A 17,878-nucleotide genomic window follows, 5' to 3' on the forward strand; every position below is an offset into this window, starting at 1 on the left:
CACACACACGCATATGTATATATATAAATATATATATTTACACTTATATAAGCATGCATTTAAAACAATATTAATATGGCTGACACATAATGTAGATTTCTCTCTTGATTGAATCATTGTTTGACTCTGTCTCAGAAAAATGATTAACTCTATTTTTTTATTTTCTAATAAATTACTCCTGATCTTTGTTGTGTTTGTATCTCTCTTATTTCCCTGTCCCTGCTAACTTTTCTACTTTAATTCTATTCCTTAACTTGCCTATTATTTAACCTCCCCCCATCCTGGATCTCTCCATTATCTTCTCCCCATCCCCTTTCCCTCCCTCTTGATCCAATTCCTGTTATTTCACACCTCTTGTCCTGTTGGAATCCTTACAAAGTGTTACTCATTAGAGTTGATAGAGACAATAATTATCTAATTTAACATGGTACTTAGCAAATTCTCTAACTCACTAATGTATTTAAATACTCTTTGGAGTTCACAAGTATGGGAGATTCACAAAATTAACTTTGTAACTTTGTGAATTCACCCTTCCCTTAATCCCTCCCTCAGAGGAGGAGTTAACCTTTGGGAGATCATATATAAAGAAGCTCTTAGAGCTTCAGGTGAGTTAGTTCGGAACATTGCCAGGAGTTGGAGAGGAGCACTCTGGGAGATACAGAAGCCCACAAGCCCACTCTTGGAGGCAAGACAGATTCATTTCAATTTTCACCTTGGTGCTGGCTGGAGACCTTTGGAAGAAGAGAAGCCAAAGCTGGCAGAGGCAAAAGATTAACAGCAAGAGCTCTTGGAACCAAGGAGAGAGATAGGTCTCTAAGAAAACTAACCGTGCTATTTTGGAGGAAGCAATAAAAGATCTGAACTTTTAACTCCTGGCTGCATTTGGGTGATTATTACTTTTAGCTGAAACTAAGGCTCCCTCCAGAAAACCTCCCCAAGAAACCTGCCCAGAGAGAACCATTATATTTTAAAGAAGAGAACACCACATTGTCCCACTCCTGTTAATCTATACTCCACCTTATTATATGGCACCCTTTCCCTTTATCTTTACCCTTTTTGAATTAATCTATATACCTTATACCACTACCATAAATCTACACATTTTTCTATATCTCACCATACCTATCTCCCCTTTAGTTCTTTATAGATTTTAGAAAGTTCTGTATCTATCTATCTATCTATCTATATACATATATATATAAAGATATATATCCATATATGTAATTATCATAATTACTCCATTCCTGATTTAAGTTTTTAGAAACTATGAGCCCTCTTCCCCCTTTAATGTTTCTGTACTGTTCTTCCTCCTCTGTACTTTGTTTATATAGAATAATTACTTTTTTTGCCTTTTCCTAGACAGAATTGCTTTTTAGAATCAGATCATACTCAGGTCTGTTCCAATCTTTCTTTTGAAATACCCAATTCCTGATCTCAATTTTAAACACATGGCATACATTTTCACATTAAAAAAAAACAACTTGTCCTTTTTTATTCCTTTTAAATTAACCTTAGCTATTGGCTATTATATTAAATTTCTCATTAAATTTGGATTTGATTAAGACAAAGTCCTGAAATTCAAGTTTGTCAAATGTCCACTTGTTTTGCATTCAATATTAAAGCTAGTTTTGATGGATATGAAATTTTTAGCCATAGGCCTAGTTCTTTTGATTGTCAATATATGTTCTTCCAAGACCTATAGTCTTTTATTGTAGCTGTTTATAAATTCTGAGCAATTCTAAGGGTAACTTTAGCATATTTGATATTAGCATATTTTTTGTTTATTTGATCATTCATTTGGGTTTTATTTGTTTGTTTCTTATAAGATGTTCTTTTTGATCTGGGGGTATCAAAATTTGGCTATATTTTTTTCTATGTAGAATCACTTTTAAGTGGTGATTGGTGGATTTTTTTTCCTATTTCTATTTTTTCCTCCATTACTCCAGGACAATTTTCTTAATTTCTTGCATTAGTATGTCAAGGTTCTTTTATTGTCCAGGAGTTCAAGTTTTCTTATATTTTCTCTTCTTGATCTGTTCTCCAGATCTATTGTTCTTCTAATAAGATGTTTCCTATTCTGTTCTATTTTTTGATTCTTTATATTTTGTTTCATTATTTCTTGATTTCTTATAACTTCACTGACTTCCATTTACCCAATTCTAACTTTCAAAAAATTATTAGTTGAATAACTTTTTTTTCATAATCTTGTTCTTTATTTTGGTTTGGTTTGGTTTGGTTTTTTTCTTTAATCTCTCTTATTTGATTTTTGAAGTATTTTTTGAGCTCTTTTATAAATTTTTTGCTATAAAAATAAACATTTATTATTATTATTTGGATAGAAAGAATATTTTTATCTCTTTAATGATGAAACCCTATCTTCCCTATTCCCTTAGTAAATTTCTGTGGTTGATTTTTTTTTTCCTTTTTGCTGGTTCTTTTTTTTTAAATGAAAACTATTAGTGTAAGCATCCCTGATCCTGGGGTAAGGGATTGGTATCTCTAATTTCACTTCGGCTGTTCTCTCTGACCTAGAACCCCAAATCAAAACCTTCACACTTCTGCAAATGTCTTCAGCCATTAGTGTTCCTGTTCCACTGCTTCTGTACTTCCTATGTGTGCTGGTTCCTTCTCTCCAAAGGCTGCATCTCTGCAACTCAACTTTCCATTCCTAATCAGCTGAACTTCCCTGTTTTGTTGACTCAGAGGTTTGACTTCTTTGGGTCTTTTCAAGTTGTCAGGGAAGACCCTTGTTCTGTCCCAAGTCTTATTTTATTTTAGCAGTCTTTGTTCACACTAAAATGTAATTTTTTGTTTATTTGTTTGTAGGGGAAATATGGAGAGCTTAAAATTTTCTGACCTACTTCACCATCTACCCAGAATCCTCCCTAAAATATGGATTTTTGTCCATGCTCTATGAGTATGTGACAGAAAAATAAATTCAACTCTTTGATTATTCTATTATATATCTTGTATGATATGATTGAAATAAAGATCTTATGCATATAGCCATATCTGCCCTATATCTGTAATGGCCTGTTACCTCTTCTCCAGCTATATATTCATATGTTGAAATTCCTTCTTTCAAAGACAAAACTAAAAATCATCTAAAACTAAAAAACTAAAAACTAAAAACATAAAAACTAAAAAAATCATCTTGTATTTCCCTTAATCCCTGGAATTATTTTCTTCTTCATCAATTTCTCAAATATTTTTGTGTTTGTTCTTTAAATAGAATTTTGACATTTTAAATTCATCTACATTTCCTCCTTTATTTCTACTATTTCTACACACACACACACACAAAAAAAAAAAAAAAAACAAATAAACAGCTAAGACAATCAAAACACTGAATAAATCTGACATTGTACACAAAGCTTTCACTTCCTTAGACTTCTGCATTCTACAAAGGAGAATCAGAAAGGTGTCTACTTCTAAATCTTCTTAATCATTAAACCTCTTCCTGGTCATTTTGAAATATTCATTTTCATTTTTAAAATTCACATTGCTGTAATTATTATATATAGTTCTCTTCTTTATTTTCATAACTTTGTATCAATTATTGTAGTCTCTCATATTTCTCTATATTGATCATGCACATCATTTCTTATGGCACAATAATTTTCCATTATATTCACATGTTTATCTGTTTCTTAATGAATGGTTATATACTTTGTTTCCCCTTCCTTTGCCACCACAAAAATGTTGAAGTATTTTGTTGTATATTGTGTCTTTCTTTTTATTAATACTTCCTTGGCTTATAGTCCAAACAGTGGAATCTCTGGAGCAAAGAATATGGATAGTTTATTATCTTATTTGCAAAATTCCAAATTACTTTCCAGAATGACTGTACTAATTGATAGTTTCACTAAAAATTAATTAAGTATGTGTATTTCTACAACCCTTTCCTGTTGACTATATCCATCTCTCTATACCTATCTTTTGTAATCTTTTGGAAGAGCCAAGATAATGAAGTACTATGAAGCATACTTCCAAATAGTTCTAGAAAATGTACCAGACTGACTCTTGATGGAGAAATCTAAGGGGAAAAGACAAAGTAACAATAAGTTATTTTTAAAGCTCAGGTTAATCTAATGAAACAGAGAGATTTATGGGGTCAGGACTTCAGACAAAGCACCCCAGGAATGAAATATACTATTATCTCGGAAAAGGATCCCAAACTTATTTCACTGCTCCACCCAGAACCATAGTAAGGCACTGAGATGGCAACAGGTACCACATAGCAGCTTTATGCTTACTCACCAGTTCAAGATCAAAAATCCAGAATTGAATGGATGCCCATTAATTGGAGAATGGCTGGGTAAATTGTGGTATATGAATGTTATGGAATATTATTGTTCTGTAAGAAATGACCAGCAGGATGAATACAGAGAGGCTTGGAGAGACTTACATGAACTGATGCTAAGTGAAATGAGCAGAACCAGGAGATCATTATACACTTTGACAATGATATTGTATGAGGATGTATTCTGATGGAAGTGGATTTCTTTGACAAAGACTCAATTTCAATTGATAAATGATGGACAGAAGCAGCTACACCCAAAGAAAGAACACTGGTAAACGAATGTGAACTATTTGCATTTTTGTTTTTCTTTCCGAGTTTTTTTTACCTTCTGAATCCAATTCTCCCTGTGCAACAAGAGAATTGCTCAGTTCTGCACACATATATTGTATCTAGGATATACTGCAACATATTTAACATATATAGGATGGCTTGCCATCTAGGGGAGGGGGTGAAGGGAGGGAGGGGAAAAATCGGAACATAACCGAGTACAAGGGATAATGTTGTAAAAAAAAAAATTACCCTGGCATGGATTCTGTCAATATAAAGTTATTATAAAATAAAATAAAATATTAAATAAATAAATAAATAAATAAAATTAAAAAAAAAAAAAGATCAAAAATCCAGGATGGACTGGCAGGAAACTTAAGCAACACCCCCTATTCGACAGTTGAAGTCTACAAAGGAATAGTCAGGACAGATATCACAGTCCAAAAAGTTTCTTTGTAACTCTAAATCACTGGAATTTTTCAACCTGATAATAAGGGCTTAGTCTAGTAGTAATTTACTCAGGTCCAAGACTTGTAAAGATCAGAACTGAGGGACAACAAATTTTATAACCAGTGCACATTATTTGAGGACCCCTGAAAATTTGGAGGTCTCAAGTCAAAACTGTCCTTGTGAATGGATTATAAGACATACTTATCATCAAAAGATTTGTTCTTGTTTTTGTTTTGTTTGTTTTTACTGTACTTTAATATTCAGGTAACATCCATTTTGGTGTTTATTGTAAAATATAAATTTAATCTATCTACTATCTGCCAGACTTTTAAAGTTTTCCAGCAGGTCTTATAAAAAATGAATTCCTTTCTTAGATTATTTATGTTTGATGTTTATTAAACACAAAGTAGATGACATCAAATATTTTTCTCCTTTGTCTGTTCCATTGATATGTTTTTTAATTTTTAATCCAGCATTAAATAGTTTAGATGATTACTATTTATAATATAATTTAGAGTCTATAATATAATTTAGAATCACTACATTTTTCTTTCATTCCTGCTATTTTTAGAGTATATTTTTATGTTAGAGTAGTAGAGGCATACAGGTAGCACAGTAAATTGAATTGTTAAACTTGGAGCATTTTGAACACTTGAGTTCAAATCTGTGAGGCACAGCTAGTTGTACAATTTTAAGCAAGTTAGTTCAATTGTAAAACTGGAAAAATAATACCTACTCTAGAGTTAGGAAAATAAAAAAAGAGTTAATATTTGTAAAATATTTAACATAGTGCCTGACATATAGTAAGTACTATTTAAAAGCTCGTTTTATTATTGTTAATAATGATGATAATGATAATAATAATAATAATAATAATATCTTTTGTTCCTCTGAATGAGCTATTATTATTTTGTATCTATAAATTATTCCTTTGGTAGATTGACAGGATAGCACTAAATTCTGTGAATTCACCTATGTAGTATCATCATTTTCCTTCAGCTACTTAAATTATTTCTTCTCTTAATAAAAGAGTAAATTTTACTGAATCTATAGAGATACTAAATATATTTTGGTAGATTGACTCAAATAATTAATACACTTCATGGGCTTGGCAGTCACCATCTCACTAATCTAGGGAAATCTTTGTGATCATATCATGTAAAATGTGTTCATCTGCATTTGTATATGGAATTTCCTTACTATGAGTTACCCAAATCAGTGAGAGCCAGTTCTAGGGTTTTTTTGTATTTTTAAAAAATTCTATATCTCTCACTGTTTGAAAATGACAATAATATTGCTTACTTTTAACAACATTCTACCTTATCATAAATATTTTTTCCCTTACCCATGTAATGATATAGATTTCTTAATGATTATTGATAGAACTTTTAAAGGTTGCAAAATTCCTTACACGTGAACTTTAAAAAATTTCCATATGATAGATATTACAAGTAATATCATCCAAGAAGTTAAATGATTTATCCATGATCACACAGTTAATGTAAGATACAAAATTTGAACCAGGGTATCTTTGCTTTCAATTTAGCTAATTGTTTAAATGCCTACAAGCAAAATCTACATTTAATTTTATATTGTGTTTGCCTTTTCTAAGATAATATTTTACATTATAGGTCCTTGATAAATTAAGGAATTTTTAACATGTCTACTAATGAGCTTTTATATTTCTATGAAGAAATTGAACATAACTGATGAAGTACTTTTTTATGGCTATGAGATGATATGAAAGTGTTGCTAGATTCTTGAAGTCTATAATAATATGATGTGACATCTGACCATTCCGACCAAGTAAGAAAGGCCTTGAGAATGGACTTGATAACAGACTATCTGTTATGAAAGGACCAGTCTAAAATATCCTGAAGCCAAGATAGTTTTAAGGTAATGAATTTTAAGATTATCACTAAATTGTAGCACGTTGCCAATCTTCCTTGATGGAGGGAATACTCATACTGATGAAATTACCCAATCTTCATGCTATTAAAGTTAGTTTGATTAGAATTGTAACTAATGACTGTCTTAATCCCATCTACTTCTCGTGATTCACTTAATTCAGGGAAATGTGAATCTAACTTTATCATTTAGCTTTTGTACATAAAGTTGCTAAGTCACAAAATCTGATTTCTGGAACTGTAATTGACCTTTGAGGTCATCTAATCTACCACCTTCAATTTACAGATAAGGAAACTAGGAACCACAGAAGTTAAATGACTTGCCCAATGTTGCACAAGTAGTAAACATCATGCCTAGTAGTGATATTGTTAAGTCAAATGATATATATAATTTTATAGCCCTTTGGGAATAGTTTTGATCAGTTTTGATCATTTATTAATTGGAGTATTGCTTTTATGTTTTATATATTTGATTCAGTTTCCTTTTATGTTTGAGAAATGAAGCCTTATTAGAGAAACTTTCTTTGAAATTCTTTTTACAATTACTATTACTAACTATAGTTCCCCACATTTAATCTACTCTCTCTCCTTTCACTCTGTCCCTCCTCAAAAGCACTTTGTTCCTGATCACTCCCTCTTTCAATATGCCCTCTCTTCTATCACCTTCCCCTTTTCTTATATTCCATTTCCTTCATATTTTTCCTGTGGAGTAAGATAGATTTCTATATCCATATTGAGTGTGTATGTTATTTTCCTTATGTTAATTCTGATGAAATTTAGGTTCACTCACTCACCCTGTCTTCCCCTTATTCCCCTGCAGTGTAAAAATATTTTTGTCTTTTTTTATGGCAAATAATTTACACCATTCCACTTCTCCCTTTTCCTTTCTCCTAGTATATAACTCTCTCACTTTTTAATTTTATTTTCTGTCTCACATATATGAATATATATTTTAATGTAGAAGTTACTAAATCTTGTGTTATCCTAACTGTGGCTTCACGATACTTGAATTATTTATTTCTGGGTTCTTGCAGTATTTTCTGCCTGATCTGAGAGTTTTGGTATTTGGCTATAATATTTTAACTTTGGGATCTCTTTCAAGAAGTGATCAGAGGATTATTTCCATTTATCTTTTACCCTCTGGTTCTAGAAGATCAGGACAGATTTCCTTGATAATTTCTTGAAAGATGATGTCTAGACAGTTTTTTTATTAAAGATTTTTTTTTATTTTTAAAACATATGCACGGATCATTTTTCAACATTAATTCTTGCAAAACCTTGTGTTTTAATTCCACCCCCCCCCTTTCCCTACCCCCTACCCTTGATGGCAAGTAATCCAATGCTAAACATGTTAAAATATATATTAAATGTAATATATGTATACCTATTTATACAATTATCCTGCTGTATAAGAAAAAATCAGATCAAGAAAGAAACAAAAATAAGAATGAAAACAAAAAGAGTGAAAATGCTATGCTATGATCCATACCCAGTTCCCACAATCCTTTCTCTGAGTGTAGATGGCTCTCTTCATCACAAGATCATTGGAACTGAGCTGATCTGGATCATCTCATTGTTGAAAAGAAACATGTCCTTTGAAATTGGTCATCATATAATCTTGATGTTGCCGTGGTTCTGCTCATTTCACTTAGCGTCAGTTCCTGTAAGTCTCTCCTGATCTCTCTAAAATCATCCTATTGATCGTTTCTTATAGAACAATAATGTTCCATAACATTCGTATACCATAACTTATTCAGCCATTCTCTAACTGATGAGTATCCACTCAGTTTCCAGTTTCTTGCCACTACTAAAAGGGCTGCCACAAATATTTTTGCACATGTGGTCCCTTTTCCTCCTTTAAGATCTCTGTAGAATATAAGCACAGTAAGAAACCCTGACAGTTTGATAGCCCTTTGGACAGAGTTCCAAATTGCTCTCCAGAATGGTTGGATCATTCATAACTCCACCAACAATGCATTAGCTAGACTGTTTGTTTTTTAATTCATGACTTTCAGGTAGACAAATAAATTTTAAATAATCTCTCCAGGATCTGTTTTTCAGGTCAGTTGTTTTTCCAATGAGATAGTTTACTTTTTTCCTAATTTTAAAAAATTTTTTGGGTTTTGCTTTATTGTATCTTGATTTCTCATAATCTTATTAGCTTCCATTTACTCAATTCTAATTTTGATAATGTGCCTTCTTTCTCATTTGGCCAATTTTGCTTTTTAAGGCACCCTTTTCCTCATTAGCTTTTTATATTTCCTTCTGTATCACTTTTATTTCTCTTCCTAGTTTTTTTCCAAATCTCTATTTTGATCTTCAAAACCCCTTTTGAGATTTTTTTTCATAGTTTGAGACCAATTCTTATTTTTCTTAAAGACTTTGGATTTAGGAGCTTTAATCTTATTATCTTCTTCTGAGTGTGAGTTTTGATCTTCCTTGTCATCACAGTAACTTTCTATGGTCAGAAACTTTTTTTTTATTGTCTGCTCATTTTTCTAGCCTATTACTTAGCTTTAACTCTTTAAGTCAAATTAACAATTTGACTCTGTTTCCAGAGGGTGCAGCGTCCCAAGCTTCAGGGTTTTGGGCACTTTTTTACTTTTTTCAGAGATCCTCATAGAGACCTGACCAGAAGTAATCTTTTTTTTTTTTTTTTTTTTTTTTTTTTCTGCCCTGGAACTGTTAGGAGTGTCTCCACTCTAGTGTGTCTGCAAAATATATTGTGATAAACCAACAGAGTACTTTCTCGCTACTTATGAAAAGACCTCTGGAAGCTGACACTATTGGTTTCCCAATGCCCTCTCATCCTACCGACAAACCTTTCCTGCTGATCTTCCAAGTCATCTTCGTCTCTAAGCTGAGAGGTCTAGAAATCCCCAATGTTCCTGATCCAGAGGCAGTAGGCCAGTTCTTTTTTTTTTTTTTTTTTTTTTTTGTGCAGGGTTGGGGCCGGGGCTAGGGCTGCAGCCTACACTAGAACTACACACTAGATTCCCATTCTGGTGTCCCAGACTTTTCCTGCTGACCTTCTAAGTCGTCTTAGACTGGAAAATGTTCTACTCCATCTTTTTGCATGTTCTGATATTTTAAAAATTTTTTGGAGTCATTGTTTAAAGAAATTTGGAGCCTTTTGTAGGAAAGATCAACAAGTTTGTGTCTTTACTCTGCCATCTTGGCCCCACCTTTCTTGAGACTGCATTTTTAAGAGAGTTGCTTAGCTTTTCATTTTGTGACTTCAAGTAAGCTTTTAAAGATGTTAATTCCTTCTTCAAATGCAAACAACAAATACATTCATTTCATTTACCTATTTGGATTTAACCTTTTAAAAAAGATTTTAAAAGTCTTTTGAAAAGTAATATTATTCTAAAGATTTTCTATATGTAAATAGTGTGCTATCTTGGTGGGTACAGGTAATTGGTGGAGAAGGGCAGGGATTGATGATGGAAGAGGAAAGAGAGAGAGAGAGACAGAGACAGAGACAGAGACAGAGACAGAGACAGATAGATAGACATAGAGAGAGTGAAGAATTTTGTAAACACTAATTCAGACACTTATAGCAAACACTTAAAAAACAGTCTTGTGAAGACATTTTGCTCAAGGACCTTTCCTTCAAAGCCAATGAAAGGGCGAATGATATAATTATAATCAGTTTTACTTATCAGTTTTCTCTGACTGAAAGAAAAGTGAGGATATTAGTATTTCCCCTGCCCTATTCACCTTGCTATGACTCTTTTCCAGTTGACAGAGTAGGCAAGCAGCCATGATACCTTGCTATCTGTTTGCATCTAAATCACACAATTTCCTTATGTGACTTTTTTTTTCCTTTCCATATTCAACAAATGTCTGATTTCATTTTTATGTTGACTTTTAGAGCTATTGGGTTTTCTCACCTATGCCCCACTCCAGGAGAGGGAATAGCAAAAGAGAAAGAGAGAACACCTTAGCAGGATAAAATTACTTTTTTTATGATACCACCAGAATCTCATTGGTAAATTAAATTACATATTTTCTTTAATGTTCACATAGTTGTTTATAAGGATATTATGCTGCATTGTACTTGATGAAGCATAAATCACTAATGCATTTAAATGTTGATTAAATAGTTGTGACAAAGGTAGACAGACATCCTCAAATGTGGAGTTTTCCTTACAAGTTCTAAGTGAGATTCAAGGTCTTACAAAAGAAATGCTTCTGTGTGTTTGGAAGGAAAACTAGTATTGACAAGTGTAAATTGTTTTGCATTTGGTGTAAGGTTTGAGTCTAGGAGGGTGTCTCAAGGAATCCTCTCTTTTTTGAAGGCTGAGCTCTTTGCAATGCTAACAGAATTACTCTACACAACAAATGATGCACTGGGGATTCCTTAGGCAAGGAATTAATTTTCTTGCCAGTATTATGAGACCATTTGCAAGCTGTGTTGAAGCCAAGGATCTGCATTTTGAAATCACTTTTTAAAGACTAGCTTCCAGTTGTCCCTCAACATGATAGATGCCTTGGGAGTTATGTATTTTATTTAATGTATTGGCAGTTGGCTGTGGTGAGGATCAATACGTGCATTGCTAATAAGAAACAAACAAGGCATGTTATTTGTGGTCATTCAGTACTTGGCTTTTTCTGCCTTCCTGGCTTATCTGATTACTACTATTGTGCTGTGGAAATCTTTTTGAAATTACAGAGAATGAGCTTTCACTCCAGCTTTTCCCTTTCTTTAGCCAGTCGGAAAGCAAGAGCCCAGAAGGCAGTGACCCAGGAAAGGTTTAAGCAGATTTTCTTTTCCTGGGGAACTGGCCATGTAGTTAACTGAAGAACATAACTCATTTTCTAATAGCCCAACCAACCAAGCTAATGTTTTCCTAATACTTTACACTTCATGAGAATTTTTGCTGAATTTTAGGTATTTCTTGTTTTTGTTGATTCATTTCTCTAACTTTTAAAATATCATAAAATCATGGAATTTAATTTAATTTTTTGGCTTTACAAGTATTTGCTTTCCTTTCTTTCACTTTCTCAAACTTTCTCACATTCTCTCAAATACTGAAAAATTAAAAAAAATCCTTATAATAATAATAATGTATAATCAAACAAAACAACTACAATATTGACATGTTTTTTTTAAAAAAATCTATCTCATCCTATATATTTTAGCCCAGTTCATCTCTGGAAGGAGATACCATCTATCTATCTGTCTGCTTATCTGTCTATTTATTCATCATTACGTACTTATTTATCTGCTGGGCAAAAGAAAAAGGGCCATCTTCTGCTGATATGGATTGACAACTCTTTGATAAAATATTAGCTCAATAAGAAGTTGATACATGGTTATTTATAGTTATAAGACCAATACATGCAAGTGTCAGGATTTGAACTAAGTCCTTTATCTTCTATATCACAGTGCCTCTCTTTCTCTCATTGAATAAAACCTACTTAATACAGTAGGTTTTTAATTTTTTTAACTTATTTTATTTTTACTTTATGGAATAAACAAGCATTTCCATAACAGTGTAATGAAAAGATGATTGCACATGAAATTCTAAATTTATTAGGTACAACTTAAATATACAATAATGTCATTATGTATATATATTTTTCTTTTTTCTCTTTTCTCCTTCATCCTAAAGATAGCTACCATTAGACACAAATGATATAATATATATAATTATTTTATACATACTTATGTTTATCAATTCGTTGTCTATATTCAGAGCATCTTTCTTTATATGTCATTAAAGTTAATTTGGATATTTATAATAGTCAAAATGACTTATTTACTCAAAGTCAAACTTAAAACAATATTATTATTCCATCACAATTCACCTTGTTCATGCACTCCACAATTAAAAATTTATAAAGGGTTTTACATTTAGTATGCCATTTAATCCTTACCAGAGATACTTCTATAAAGTAGCTGTATAGATATTTATCTTAATTTTGTAGAAAACATGTACATATGTCAATTAGCTTGACTAAGAACACACAACTAAAATGTGACAGATCTCAGATTCACATTCAAACCTTGGACTGAAATCAGTTCTCTCACTACTCTATTATAGGTACTTCCCAATCTAATAGTCACATATTAAAAAAGAATAAAGAAGAACAAAAAAAGTTTTTATTCATCACACATAAATAGATTAATAGCAAGGCATAATGGCAGACAGAGAATAGAAACATAGATGCAAAGAATGAAGAACAGCAATCATTTATTCTTCTCCATAGTGTAATAGGTTGCCATCATTAAAAACTGAGTTATGTTGTAACCTAACAAACAATGAATTCAGACTCAGAAATGTTAGAATTCTGTCCCTGACATTTATTGTTTTATCTTGCCAAGTTACTTGACTTATCTGAACCTCAACTATATTTGAAACAAATGGTCTCTAAGAATATTCTCCCAACCACTAAAAAACTAACAGATTGGTTCTGTAGAATAGGGCTACTGCTTTCTTCAGTGTTTTGGAGAGAACTGTGAGAGTCTGAGGTTGTATTTCTAATGCTATTATTTAAGTGCCCCCAATTGTGTATTTCCTTCATATTAATCGGCAGTTAACATTTCCTCATCTCATCTAATTAATTAACATAATTTAGCTTTTAACAAAGTTATATTATTAAGACAAAATAACAAAAAAGTACAGCATCCAAAACTGAGAGCACTGTCTATAGCCTTAGTTCCTGAAGAAAGTAAACACACTTCAGATAATTACAAAACATTCTCACCAAAAAATTCATCTTTGAGTATGGAATGGCAATTTCAAGTTGTGTGAAAGACATACACATGTAATCAGTTGCTGGATCCTAATTTTTTTTCACTTGGCTGAGTCAAGTAGATTTTTTTCTTGCAACTGGTTCCTCATCAGGATCTTTTGATTAGATCCACCAGCAAAATCTGGTATGTTCTCCAGTTGTTCCTCTAGTGACTTTCCAATCTATCCAAGCTAATGTGAAGGACTGTCAGTTTCAACTCTTTTTGCATATAGCCCTTTCACTCTTATGACTGTCACCACCCTGGTATTTCAGTATAATTACTGAAATAGTCTGCAGTAGCATTTGTCTGCTTCAAATCTCTTCCCATTCCAATCCATTTTTTTAGTCAGATACGCAAGTGATTTTTTTTTTTAAATGTAAGTCAGATCATATCATCCTTCCACTGCACGATAAACTCCAGTGACACTGGACTTGTGACTCTTTCATGAACAAGATACTCCATCATCAGTTCTAAGCATTTTCTGTGAGTGTCCTCCATGCTTTCCTTCTATCTTCTAACTATTAACTTCTCTGACTTCATTAAGGTCCAGTTACAATCCCATATTTCACCAAAAAAAAAAAGTCTTTCCCATCCCCTTCTACTTCCAGTAACTTCTCTCTTTTAATTATTTTTAATTTATCTTGAGTATAGCTTGCATGTATATTTGTGTACCATCTCCCTCATGAGATTGTAATCTCCTTAAGAGCACAGACTGCCTTTTTATATGCCCAATACTAAGTACAGTGACTGGCACACAGAATGTACTAAATAAATATTTCTTGGCTAATAATGATTCTTTATCTTTTTATTTTCATTTCCATAACATGATAAATTAGTATAGTGTACAAGACAGTAGACTTGAAGACAGGAAGCTTTGTTTAAATTTGGATTTAGACTGGTTAGTTCTGTCTCCCTGAGCAAGTTACTATGCCTTAGTGTTCTCATCTACATAATGTAGGGTTTTGACTAAATGGCTTCTAAGACCATTCTAAGCTTAAATATGTCATCAATTAATTTTCCTCCTATGATGATAGGATGTACTCCCTTCTCAGCAATTTTCTGTATGTATTCATGAACAAGGAATTGATTGAATTCTGGTGCTTACAAAATGAATCATACTCAATAAATATTTATTAGATTGAATTCCATTTTAAAATTGCAAATCATTATTTATGCTATTCATAATACCAAACCAACCCCTCAAAAGGGAAGAATTGTTCTTTCAAAGAATAAGTGAATTTTTTTATCTCTAATGTCATACTGTGAAAATAAAAGTCAATTAGTCAATTGTCCTCTTATTTTTAGCTATTATTTTAGCTATTTTTTAGATTATTTTGAGCTTATCTCCATGAAGGTTGAAAAAGTAAAGACTGGAAAATCTTTTTTTTTTGTCCATTGTACTCTGTTGGTATCAGTACCATATAATTACATAATTGTTCTCCAACTATTTGATGTTTCAATTCTGTCTTCCCAGTCATATTGGTAGATCCTTAGAGAAGTGACCATGTCTAATACTATTTTTATATTGTCAGCTATTGCTAAAGCAATAATTTGAAAATCAAGGGAAAAATGAGGAATTTATGTCAATTCTCCTTAACAGTAAGCATGAACGTTAGATTTTTACAACAAGTACTACAGGAAAAAACATTATTTTGCCCCTTTCAGATTGCTGTCTTGGGATAGAGAACACTCATGCATTGCTTATTAAAAGTATGAGCTATATCAGTCAGGGTTATCCAAAAAAAAAATTGTTATGGAGAGTTCTGACAAAAGGCAATCTACTAGAGGAAGAAATGGCAAACCACTTCAGTATTTTTGCCAAAGGAATGAAAACATGGACAAGATTAAATGCATGTCATCAGATGAAACTCTCAGATTCAGGATCTGTTATGCTATGGTCTACAGGGTCACAATGAATCAGATAATACTGAATGTACCGCAGTAATATATAGTAATATAATAGTAATATATAGTAATATAATAGTAAAATACTATCCTAAACAGAGGTATAAAGTTTAAATTAAATGTTATCTCAAGGATCATGAAACTTAGAGTTTAGCAGATAGTGCAGTGAAGAGAAGGAGGACTAGGGTTCAAATCCTCAATCACAACTTTAACTAGCTATGTGACTTTGCTCAAGTCATTTAATCCCAATTGCTTCACATGCAAAAAAAAAAATTTAAAAACCATTAACAAATAGCTTTAATGTTACATGACATTATTATATGATAAATACGTTAGCAAAGAAGGATTAGGGAAGCCTCTGTAGTGGAGGTGGTATTTAAGTATGGACCTAAAGCAATTACTTAAAGTAGGGATTCAGTAGGCAAAAATAAGGATGAAAGGCAAACCAAGGACAAAGTTTAACATTAGAAAATTCAAGGAGATTTGTTAAGGGGCAGAGCATTTCAGTGTGCTTCTGTAGAATGGAAGGCTAGAAAGGCATGGTAATGCCAGATATTAAAGTCCAGAATTAAGTACATACAGTTGCATTTGACTCAATTAACAGAGACACTAAAGATGTTTAAGAAAAAAATTATTTGACCAAAAATACTAAAACATAGATTTATTAGCTTTGTCTTCCTTCTGATAAACCTGTACAGGCTGACTGATGAGCTTTGCTGCAGAAGACTTATCTCTATCCTAAATTACTCCATCTGAATTCTTAGATACCATTGCTAATTAGGGATGAATGATCAGGAAGAAAGCTTTAGTTAGGACATCTTCACTTTATAAGGGAGATGGTAAGCAGATATGAAAATAACATATAATACACCCACCAAACAGGTCTTTCCCTCAATATCATATCATTGGGTCAAACTCATGAGGTCTTGGGAGGAATCATAAGATAACCCATAGCCTAAGTCCATGCTAGATCCTTTAGATGAAGAGGATCATTAATTCAGAAACATGAACAACTATAATGGAAAGGCACAAATTTAAAAAATGAAATTATATACTGTGATGCATCAATTCCTTGGAATTCTTGAACCTTATTCTTATCAAGTATTGATATTTGGCTTCCCTAACCAGTCTTCCTGTTTGTGTTAGATTTCTGAATGTTGGCATATTCTATAGGCATTTTATAGCCATTTAGCCTTATTTGTGCATTTATATATGTTCTCCTCTTGACTTAGACCCCGCCTTTATATCCTCAGACAAAAGGTTCTCTAACAAAAAGGTAGCCTGATGATTGACATATTAGAAGACACTAAATATATTTTTTGTGAGCCATACTGACAGGAGATGTAGATGAAGCTATGAAAATGAATGATGTTGCAATAATTATGTAGAGAGAGATGGATACTGGTTTCAGAATCCTGAATTATGCAGATATTAATTGACTATGGAAAAGATGAGAGACTTATAGAAAGATAGAAAAACTAGAAGACTATGGTTCCTTTGAAACTAAGAGAGAAGAAAATATCCAATAGAAAGCAACAGTGCCATGCACTGAAGAGGTAAAAAAGATGAAGAATAAATGAAGGTTAATTTGTCAGAGGCAAGTGGTCAGGAAAGTGTAAGGAAATATGTGTACTTCCCTGGAGAGAGAGAAACAAGATAGATAATAGGTCCCAATTAAATAACTGCATTTCTCTATAACCCAAATTTCTTTTTTAGAGTTCCTTAGTATTTGTAAACAACATATTTTATTATAGGAAACAACCAATAATTATGGTAAAACATATTTTAAGTCATAAATATTAGACTGAATTACACAAATGAATGTCACCTATTATTCAATCATTACTGAGATAGTCCCCAAGAAAGAAAGTATCTTTTCCCAAATTTCTATACCACAGATGAAAACCATCTAATTCAACCCGTATTAGTAAGAAAAGTTGAAGCTGAATTTGACTAAATTGGCTTCTTGGAATCCAGATGTATATGCTATAATTTCTGGTCTGTCTATCAAGCTTATTCTAACATAAGTGATTTCTCCTCTCATTGACCCAGTACCACAGGTGGTTTAGAAACTGGTTAGTGCTATAATACCAGGATATTCTGTTGCAATTATTTTGGGCAATCTAGGTCTGATATGGATGGTTTTATGATTAGTCCAACCAATCAGATTAAACATTTTCTGATATCTTATCAGTATCTCAGAGTATTTGTACCAAAATGTTATTTATGCATGCCTTTAACATAGATATTTTAAACAGCTGATGGCAAATATTCTCATTTATTTTATATTCACAAAGATAGCCA

This window comes from Antechinus flavipes, chromosome 3, assembly GCF_016432865.1.
Source record: "Antechinus flavipes isolate AdamAnt ecotype Samford, QLD, Australia chromosome 3, AdamAnt_v2, whole genome shotgun sequence".
Taxonomy (NCBI): Eukaryota; Metazoa; Chordata; class Mammalia; order Dasyuromorphia; family Dasyuridae; genus Antechinus; species Antechinus flavipes.